Source organism: Podarcis gaigeae (genome assembly GCF_964106915.1).
Source record: "Podarcis gaigeae genome assembly, chromosome: 14".
Taxonomy (NCBI): domain Eukaryota; kingdom Metazoa; phylum Chordata; class Lepidosauria; order Squamata; family Lacertidae; genus Podarcis; species Podarcis gaigeae.
Window position 1 is genome coordinate 29,715,889 of NC_139690.1, and position 9,707 is coordinate 29,725,595.

Sequence of the window (9,707 nt, forward strand, 5' to 3'; positions counted from 1 at the left end):
AGAGGCACAGGCTGGTAAACATCAAGCTTAAAAATGTAACACTGAATTCTCCCACTTTTTGTCTTGGCCTCAGCGCTTTAGCTGTAAGGAGAGTTGCTGGCTTCCAGGACTTTGAAAAATGGCTTTGCTCTCCTGCTTGATCTGCATTTCAAACAGAGTTTGTGGGATGCAATCCTGGCTTGTGGCGCCTTCCCACAACTGGCCAGCAGTGGGCACTGGGAGGCAACGGAAGATGTTGCAATCTCTTGATGCAGGCCACGAAGCCCAGCAGACTTTCTGTGTTTGACTAGCCAAGCCCTTGCTAGCCTACCATTCAAATGCACCCCTTTCTCCTTTTGAAATTTTCCAGCCCTGAGGAGGCAGAGCACACAGGTGGTCTGCTAGCTGCTAGGAAACTGTAGGAGGAATGAAGTTGGCAGACAGAGCCCAACCATATTTTCTAGAACTCCCAGTCTGGGAATCTGATCAAGACTCAGTTTTTCTGGCTCCCTGAGACCCCATGAATGTTGTGGTTAGGGCAGCAAAAAAAGTCAAACACAGTGGTACCTCGGGTTAAGTACTTAATTCGTTCCGGAGGTCCGTACTTAACCTGAAACTATTCTTAACCTGAAGCACCACTTTAGCTAATGGGGCCTCCTGCTGTTGCCGCGCCGCCGGAGCACAATTTCTGTTCTCATCCTGAAGCAAAGTTCTTAACCTGAAGCACTATTTCTGGGTTAGCGGAGTCTGTAACCTGAAGCGTATGTAACCTGAAGCGTATGTAAGCCGAGGTACCACTGTAAACACATTGCTGTGGTGGGTTTAAGATTAGACCTGTTCACCCACTTGGGAGCCCCTCTAGATTGGTGATTTATTGCACCATTATATTCTGCACCATGTTCTTGACACAATAACATCAGTTCTGATTTGTTACGCTTTATGTATTGTTCATTGCTGTCTGATGGGGCCAAAGCACAAGAAAAGTGTGTGTGTGTGGAGGGGGAGAAATCTCAGAGTGTTTGTTTTATGAAAAGTTATGGGATTTCAGCACGAAGTTACAGGATGTACACTGACTGGTAAAGTGGCAGTTGACCTGTGATGAAGCGGCCGGTGGCAGGGATGTCCAAGAGAGCCTCTCGTACCCCTCTCCTTCTTCTGCTGCAACACAACAGCACTGGAGTGTTGCTACTGGTCTTATTCTCAGATGGTTGCTGCTGCCACCCTCTTACTTACTCCCGCAGCCTAGATGGGAAGGGACCTGGTATGTACCAAAGCAGTTGCTAACCTGCACTCAACTTGCACTCAAGTGTTGCCTTGTCCTAGTCCAAGAACAAAGTTGTTTGCTAGTTTACCTACCAGACCCTACTAAACTTCCTAAAACCCAGGAACTCTGAGACCAAAACACCCTGCATTCGCCAGACAGCTTCTTTATAAGTTATTCAGAGTGTAAAGGCAGCCCACATCCCCCAAGTCCCTCCCAGATCTCAGAAGTGTACGAAGGTGCCAAGGTTGCAGGTTCGATCTCCGTATGTGTGATAGGAATTTTGAGGTCTTAGATATATGGCAATGTTCATAAGTGTACCAACCAAGCACATTCATAGATCAGCACAGGAAGACCGACCTGGAACCATTTTGATTCCCAAACTGGGCACATGTTTTCTCTGCAAGGAGGGAGGGGGGTCAGGGAGCCTTCCCATTGTCTCAGGAATTGAGTAATCAGCATTTTAATGGGTGACAGACTATCAGGAAAGGCAATCAGATAACCTGGCAAACAGGAAAAACAACATTCAAATTTCTGTTTTAGACCGCCTTTTCTGTGATATAGGTGCGATATAACTGAGGGGTGGTTTTGGGTTACACCCCTTCTGTGATGTATGTATGATGTTTCTGGGGGGTGGTCTTGATTTACAGGGTGGCAATTTCAAAAGTCTATATAAGGCCTTGCCCGTCATTGTTCTGGGTTCCTCCTCTTCTCCTGCGGATGAGGGGAGCACCCTGTTGCAACAGATCAATAAAGATCAAGACTAGCTGCTTTGCTTCTCAATATTCTCTGGTTGGCCTCTGTTATTTTCTCCTACCAATAGGGAACCTACGTAAGGACCCTATATGGGCTCTTGGATACCCCATAAGGGAAAAGGGCAGATTTTTGTTTACAACACATGCGACACCTGCATATTCCTGCATTGCAGAGGGTTGGACTAGATGATCCTCAGGGTCGCTTCCAATGCTACAATTATATGCTTCTATGGTTCTTACATATGGGACGCGGGTGGCACTGTGGGTTAAACCACAGAGCCTAGGGCTTGCCGATCAGAAGGTCAGCGGTTTGAATCCCCGCAATGGGGTGAGCTCCCGTTGTTCGGTCCCGGCTCCTGCCCACCTAGCAGTTCGAAAGCACGTCAAAGTGCAAGTAGATAAATAGGTACCACTCCAGCAGGAAGGTAAACGGCATTTCCGTGTGCTGCTCTGGTTTGCCAGAAGCGGCTTAGTCATGCTGGCCACATGACCCAGAAGCTGTCTGCGGACAAACGCCGGCTCCCTCGGCCTATATAGCGAGATGAGCGCCGCAACCCCAGAGTTGGTCACGATTGGACCTAATGGTCAGGGGTCCCTTTACCTCTACCTTTTATGGTTCTTACAACATTGATCCTAAACTGCCACTAGCATGAACCCCAAGTGTCTAGGCATGTGGGGATTATATGTCTTTCATCACATGAACTTCCCTCCCCCTTTGTGGGCAAGCAGTACAGAACGTGGAATTGCATATGACCAGCCCAGTAACATCATAAGCACAACTCAATCATGAATGTGCAGTAAAAAGGGACATCTGGAGGAGCCCCAAGCAGCCTGAAGGGGGTGCAGGTCCCGCCTCCTTGGTCCTCAGACTGATCAGGTGATGAATGGGGTAACCAGACACTCTTTCTCCGCTGATCTGCATGGATCAGGGAGGAGAAGGGGCTGTGTGAGTGTCTCTGTGTGTAGGAGATTGCTGTCATAGTTTAAAAAAGAGATTTATTTTTTTTGAAATATCAAGCAGTGTATAAAGGCTTTCAAATAAATAATAAAGAGTTACCATGGCTCTAACCGAAAAGGGGCTTGCTGTGAGGGGCAGCCAATCTTGCTACCTGCCCCCCCCCGCAAAAACCCTGTGATGGAAGCCAGAGCAAAACTCTCTTGGAAAGCCTGCTGTTTCAGTTTCTGAACAAGGCAGGACTTCTGAACGCCAGACTTCAAAACACTTTTTAGATCTAGCTGTGAAAGAATTCAATTTATTTCATTACTAAATGCTTTATTTATAGTATTTGACCGCACATAAATAGCAGTAGATGTATAATTTGTCAGGGGCAATTTGCTGGTGATGCGGACAAGACTTTTCAAAAATTAATTGTGCTTGGTGGGAATGTAAATATATGTTTTTTTCCCCTCTCTCCCTCCCAGCCTATGTATATTATAAAAAAGGAAAAGAAAACCTGCTTCAAAATGAAGTGTCATTCTGTACCAAGGAAAGTTCCTGTCTTCAAAGGCAGCCTCACATCGAGTGAATTACAGTTGTCTAACCTAAAAGCCACCCAAGCCTGAATGATAGGGGTCAGGCCTCTCCAGTATCTTGCCTCTATTATCAGTATCAAATCTACCCAGGTGGCTTATTTGGGATCTTGGTCCTTCCAAGCCATTTAGCCTGTGACTCCCTACATTTGGCTTCCCTTTCAGTTTCCCATTTTTTAATGTATTTATAGTGGTAAAGTAAAGGTAAGGGGGACCCCTGACCATTAGGTCCAGTCATGGCCGACTCCGGGGTTGCGGTGCTCATCTCACTTTATTGGCCGAGGGAGCTGGAGTACAGCTTCCAGGTCATGCGGCCAGCATGACTAAGCCGCTTCTGGCGAACCAGAGCAGCGCACTGAAACGCCGTTTACCTTCCCACCGGAGCAGTATCTATTTATCTACTTGCACTTTGACGTGCTTTTGAACTGCTAGGTTGTCAGGAGCAGGGACCGAGCAGCGGGAGCTCACCCCGTCACGGGGATTCGAACCGCTGACCTTCTGATCATCAAGTCCTAGGCTCTGTGGTTTAACCCACAGCGCCACCCGCGTCCCTTTTATTTATAGTGCTAGCACGTTGCTTTTCAAGCCAGGCCTCTCCAAGCATTTAACATACACCTGTAGCTTCTCAAAGCAGCTGACAGACACATTTATATATATGTATAAAAAAACCCAACAACTGCCAAGAATCAATCTGCAAAAGTGCAGCATGCAAAAAGTAGGCTGACGAAGTATTTATTTATTGAATTTATATATCACCCCCTTCCTCTTGAAGGAGCCCAGGGTACCGAGTAGGAAAGGAGGAGCATCTGATCCTTGGCGGTCAAAGGATCATAGAATACAGTCCACAGTGTTAGGAGAGAAGCAGGAGTGACTGTGGGGTGGGGGGCATTGCAAGAATAGCCATTTCCCTTGAAGCCATGTCTTTATATGGATGGGTTTGCACTCCCTCTGAAGAAGCAGGTATGTAGGGTAGATCCACACTGCATATTGAAAGTGCACGGCTGTCCCAGGGAACTGTAGTTTATATTGTGATAGGAATTTTGAGGTCTTAGATATATGTTAAATGTTCATAAGTGTACCAACCAAGCACATACATAGATCAGCACAGGAAGACCAACCCGGAACCATTTTGATTCCCAAACTGTCCCAAACTGACCAAATGTTTTCTCTGCAAGGTCAAAGGAAAATGGAAAAGCCTCCCCATTGTCTCTTTCCTCACAAATCCTGTCTTAAGAGAACATTTAAGATAAGAATAGGGTGTGAGCCTGTGACCTGGCCCAGGAACTTAGTATTTATCATTACAAAAGACTAGCCAGGCTCCCCAGGAAATCCAATCAAGTAACCTGCCAGACAGGAGTTCCCAGAGTTCAAGGGGAGGAGTCATGTGCTTTAAATGTGTGTTGGATGAGCTTTAAATGTATGGTGTAGTTTTGTCCATAGTTTGGGAGTGCTCCTAGAGCCACCATGGCCATTGCCCGAGTTATCTCTCCGGCTCAGAACATTACTACCAACTTAATGAACGTAAGAATAGCCTGTTGGGTCAGGCCAATGGCCCATCTAGTTCAGTCTCCTGTCCTCTCACAGTAGCCAACCAGATGGGAACCCCGCAAAGCAAGCCTGAGCACAACAGCAGTGACTCTCCCCTCCTGTGGTTTCCAGTCGCTTGGATTCAGAAGCATTGCTGCCTCTGACTGTGGGGCAGAGCAGGGCCATCATGGCTAGTAGCCATTGATAGTCTTACATTGATAGTCTTACAACTGCAGACTTTCTGCTTTGACCTTCTGAGAAGTTGGGTTAATGTATGTCTCTCTCTGTAAGGACACAAACGTTTGCATTGCCAGCAGTGGAAATGCAGCGTCTAAAAACAGAATTTTGTTTGCTTCACTGTATAGCTACTTTCCCTACTTCCTCTTTTTGCAGGAATTTATGTATAGGTTGGGGGGGTTGCCCCTCCAGCAGATATCATGCACATGCAGCCCACTGCCAAAATCAGTACAATCACTTTTGTGACTTTTGTGGTTTGTCCCTACAAAACACTTCATCACAGTTTCTTCCTATCTATTCAAAGGGCCTTTGTTGCATGATACCAAATGTAAGAATTCACTGATAAATGTGTCTGTGTACTGGCTCACTGTGTTGTAAACCAAATCTGCCCTTTTTCCCTTATGGGGTATCCAAGAGCCCATATAGAGTCCTTACGAAGGTTCCCTATTGGTAGGAGAAAATAACAGAGGCCAACCAGAGAATATTGAGAAGCAAAGCAGCTAGCGAGCTTGATCTTTATTGATCTGTTGCAACAGGGTGCTCCCCTCACACGCAGGAAAGGAGGAGGAATCCAGAACAATGCCGCACAAGGCCTTATATAGACATTTTAAATTCCCTGCCCTCGAGCTCAAGACTACCCCTCCATACATCATAAATACATCACAGAAGGAGTGTAACCCAAGACCACCCCCAACAAACTTCATATCTACATCACAGAAAAGGTGTTGTTTTTCCTGTCTGCCAGGTTATCTGATTGCCTTACCTGATTGCCTTTCCTGATAGTCTGTCACCCATTAAAATGCTGATCACTCAATTCCTGAGACAATGGGAGGGCTCCCTGACCCCCCTCTCTCCTTGCAGGGAAAACATTTGCCCAGTTTGGGAATCAAAATGGTTCCAGGTTGGTCTTCTTGTGTTGATCTATGTACGTGCTTGGTTGGTACACTTATGAACATTTAACATATATCTAAGACCTCAAAATTCCTATCACAACTGGGAGAACTTCGGAAATTCATTTAGATATGTGAGCTCAGCTGTTCAGCAGCCCCTCTGCCTGAGTGATAATTCCTGGCATCCTGATACCTGAGTGCCAGACAGGTAGCCATTGCAGAAATAACAAACCCAGATGAAGACAAAAGGGTGTGATTAACTTGGGTGGGAAACAGGGAAATGTAAATATTGTAAATATCTCTTTTGTTACACTTGATGGGTGTTCGGTGGAGGGCAAGGGGAACCACGGGGCAGGGTCCAGGATTCTCAGATTATTGCCACCAGACCTCCCCTTTCATGATATAACCATGATGTATTAGTGATGTAGTTTGGGGGTGTGTGTAACATGGGGATTTGCAGCTAATAAAAGTTTGGGTTCTCTTTTGTTCGGGGCTTCCATCTTGTTCCACCTTGTGGCAGGTGGGAGTCCTGTTGCGACAGGCTTCAGTAAAGACCAAACCTACTGGCTGCTGTTTTGCTCTGGTATTCCTAACTGGTGTCCTTGTTTTTTTTGTCCAAGGGAGCCCTCAGATTTCTCCGTTAACAGTTCCGTTAACACTCTGATCTCTATTTCCAGACCCGCTTCTAAAAACAGAAGGGAACTTTTTAAAACCTGCCGGGGGGTGGGTGGGGGGTGGGGAGACACTCTAAGAGCAACCCTTATGGTTTTTTGGTTGGAGGAAATGTCCGCCTGTGCTCAAGAAAAGGTGGCGGGTGATTATCAGTTGGCAGGAAGGTGTTGCGGGCTCTTGATTTATTCCGAAACACTGCCTGCCTGCCCCCCAACCACCTTCCAAGCTGAGCCATTGCCTGCACCTGTTTAATCTCCTTGTAGTGTAAGTCCTCACCAAATTACAGGTAATTCTTATTCCCAGAAGGGGATGGGAGGCCTGCACTTTTGTCAAAGGTCAGCTCTCTTTGCCCCAATTTGCCTCACTGCGCATTGTGTAAAGGTCTTGCGGGAGAAGAAAACAACCCACCAGCCATGTGGCTGCTTCTTAAAAGTAACCCAAATGGCAGCTCAGTCAGCACAGCACAGAACTTCCCTCTCACGTAGCGATGGATGCAGCTGTCAATTCTTGCTTCTCTCACTTTCCTATTTGCCTCATTCTAATTTGCCACATTTCCGCATCAGTTTGCAATATATTTTTTTAAAAGGTCCTCATGAAATTTCACCGGCATCTTAGTGTGCACTTCTGCTCTTGTATGCATTTTTTGGCAAATAATTTCCCTGGACATTCTGCATTTTTCAGCAATATACGCATTTTCAGCAATATAAAGACTCCCCCCAACTTGATAATCTGATAGTGCTGATACTTTGTACTTGGACTTTGCTGTTTTAACCCACGTGCAACTGCATTCATTCTATGTGCCTGTTTTTCATCCTTTAATTTTCATCTGTTGTTATACTTGTTCTCTCTGTTTTATATAAGTTATAAAATGAAATTAACCCCACCCCATACATGCCTTTTTGTACACATTTCTGAGTTGAATAATTCTGATGCAAAATTCGGAAAAGTGTCAATTTTAAAGGATGGTTGCATTTCAGTCCGTCTGCTGTTTCCGAAAGTGCAGATTAGGTGGGTTTGCATTAAAATGTGAATTTAACCAAATCTACCCCACACTGCTGTCTCCATTCATCAATATGTGCTCCACTTCCAGAGGCCAAATCAACTCTGAAACTGTTAATCTTGTGGTAGTCTAATGAGAGCTACTGAGCTCCCAGCCATGGGTAAGCAGAAAACCCACCTAGTTTTCATGTCTAGATGCAGTTAAGCCTAAACAGGGGCAATGAAAATAAGGGTATATTCCCCACCCCAACCTCTTAGGCTTCCTCAATCCCCCCCTTCATTTTCTTGTTTATAAGCTCCCCTGAATCAGGGACTTGACTTTTCATCCTTACTAAAGCGTCATCATCACCATCACCATCATTTTATTTGTATGTCGCCTTTCCATAGTTGAAACTATGCTCAAGGCTGCTTACAACATGACAAGATTTATATAATTACCAACATAACAAAAGTCATAGACAATGAATAAAGCACATCAAAAGGTACACAACCAAATGGAATACAATTTACACATAAATCATAAAATCTAAAACTAAAAAACAACAACATTAATATCAATAACAGTTTAAAATGAAATCACACACACACACACACACACACACACACACACACACGAGCCATCTCTGTGTATGGATGGTGCTAAGTAAATAACGTATGAAAAAAGCAAGTTTCTAGTCTTCATGGCTGTAGGAAATAAGCTTGAAAATTAGCAAATGAAATCACAGAACCCAGTGATGAGACTGAGCAGGAGTTTCCACTGATCAGGAGAGGAAAGTTCAGCACCTTCTTTCTTGCCATGGCTTGCAGAAACAGAATGCAAAATGATAGGGGTTTTTTAAATTGCCCATTTGCTTAATTTACATCTTGTATTTAGTACACTGGCTTTCGGTTGCCTCGGCACAGAAATGGGGGAGAGTTCTTGTTGTTGTGCATAATGAAGACTTGGCCATGAGCCGGAATAGCAAACTTTCCCTCCTGGCTCTTCCTGTCAATTCATGTTTCCTAATAGGGCTTTAAAAAGTTATTGACAGATTCGCTCCTGCAGAGCAAAGCACAATGTGACCATCCCTGCTGGAGCATCTGATGATATGAGAGCTTTCTGAACCTCAAAGATGCTGATCAGATAGAAACAAATATATATTCATTATTTGTGCATTTAATGCAGCGTGCACTGCACTGATGTCAGGCTGCCAGAGATTGCAGCTCGTTAAAATAATTGTCAAAGGAAGAGAGCTCTGGCTGTTTTACCCCACCCCAACCCCTCAACTACCAAACCTAGTGGCTGCAACAATCCTCTTTCCCCCCTGTTATGTCCTGCAGTGGAGATTCTGCTGGACAGAGAGCCAGCTGCAATGGACAGACCAGCCTACCGCAATCTGGTGCCTTCCAGATGCTTTGGACTGCAACTCCCATCACCCCCAGGATCAAATGACCATGATGGTGATGAGAGCTGCAATCTGAGACATTTGACTGGCACCTGACTGGGGAAGGCTGGACACAGTCCCAGTTAGCTACGAAGCTCAATTATGACAGTGATGGAATTTGGACTTTCAAGTGTCAGTGGCGCTCTGTGCAATGCTAAAATGAACCCTCCCCACCTCGCACCTTCTGTACTGTATCATTGTTGCTGCTGTTACTATTACCCAGCTGCAGGGATTTCAATATGTTCATTCCAAAGATTGTCTAAAGAGGTCCTTGCTTTTGTCTGCCCTTTATCTCTAACTCTTCAGCTTCATTAGATGACTCTACTGTGGTCTTATTGTTATGCAAGAGGAAGGAATGTAGGAATCATAGCTAACCCTAATCACAGCTGCTGGCAGCGAAGCAGTATCAGGGACTGCTTACTCATGAGTAGAC